Consider the following 1398-nt stretch of genomic DNA (forward strand, 5'->3'; position numbering starts at 1 on the left):
AAGACATAGTTCTATGAAGATACCGGCGCAGAGATTGCTTTTGGTAAAGAGATTCCATCCACTGATTTAAACAGGAAAACCAACATCAACCCAGAAGTAAAACCAAAGGTCATCATCAACCCACCTGAGCAGCGGGATGTGAACCTGAACCGAATACATTTTAACAGTGAGTGTACACTGGATCTAACTTCAAATTTCTGTTTATAAATTGGATTTCCTTCTCTTTTCTTTTTGTGAAAATCCTTCACATAACATTTATTGTGAATTGGTGCAACATACATGAACTGAATTGAATATATAAGCTGATTTACTGAATATTTATCAGAAAAATAAATAAATAAATAAATGAATGAATGCTCCAGTTTTATGTCCATGCATGCTGGGTAAAGAGCCTAAAACGTATTGCTCTTTGAGGCTGAAACATCTCCAATGACATTCCACTGCCTTCTGTTGTTTCTTGAACTCTGTGGCTGTACAACCATCAAAACTTCACCTGGGGTTTATGTAAGTTTGGTAATCACATTCCATTTTACCAAAGGAATGGGTAAAATGACAAATGCTTTCAGAGAAATATCCGTGCACTGTCAGAACTATTAGCTGTTTGATGCCCAAGAAGTGGAGGGCTCACTTTTCACGGTGCCACAATACTTGATTGTCTTCTTTTCAGGTCCAAATGTTGCTCTTCACTGCTGCTTTATGTTTTCTACAAGAATGGTGGCTAAAGAACAGATTCGTTCATACCACATCACCGGTCCTCACTGCTCAAAGTCTGCAGTCTTGTAAGTGTCGGGCAGCAAGCAAGCTCATATCAATCACTAATAATGTCCTAAGAAAGTATCTTGTTTTAAGAAAGATACTTTGTGTGGCGTAACAGAATTGTTCTCATTCTGTCACGTTACAGCCTCAAATTTAACTTTAAATAGTGTTAATGTTTGGTTTTTATTTGTGTTTCCAACTCTACCAGCTTTGTTCTTCTCTTCTGTTGCAGGTTTGTCATGATATCAGGGAGTTACATCTGTGTGAATCCAAAGCTCTTGTGGGTCCAGAAGATCATGAAGGGTCTAGACAAAAAACGATTTTAAAGGCACCAAGAGCCCAATTTTGCTTTTTTTGTGTTTTGGTTTTTTGTTTGTTTGTTTTTTGCTTATTAGTGGACATGATGATTATTTGATTCTCTGAGGATTTTGTCTGTGCATGATGTCAACAAACAACTGACAGCCTCTAACTTTTATAGTGGTTTCTCTTTTTGGAAAGACACAAAATATCAACACAAAATCAAAAACAGAAAAAGAAGATAAAACAGATTACATCAACATTACAGATCATCTTGCATGGTATTGAGAATGTTATTTGCTTAACCCTAAAGAAAAACATGAGTTGTAACTTGGTCAATGTATA

At 36.3% G+C, this 1398-nt stretch overlaps 1 long non-coding RNA gene across 1 annotated transcript; it reads left to right on the top strand.

Moving 5' to 3' along the window:
• The first annotated feature begins 6 nt into the window (after positions 1–6).
• LOC107835365 (uncharacterized) lies at positions 7–1066 on the top strand. The gene is made up of 3 exons (XR_001661165.1): positions 7–166; positions 668–779; positions 989–1066. It is a non-coding gene; the product is annotated as an uncharacterized LOC107835365 (long non-coding RNA).
• The last annotated feature ends 332 nt before the right edge of the window (positions 1067–1398 follow it).

The sequence above is a fragment of the Poecilia formosa genome, unplaced genomic scaffold (assembly GCF_000485575.1).
Source record: "Poecilia formosa unplaced genomic scaffold, Poecilia_formosa-5.1.2 Scaffold2034, whole genome shotgun sequence".
Lineage (NCBI taxonomy): Eukaryota > Metazoa > Chordata > Actinopteri > Cyprinodontiformes > Poeciliidae > Poecilia > Poecilia formosa.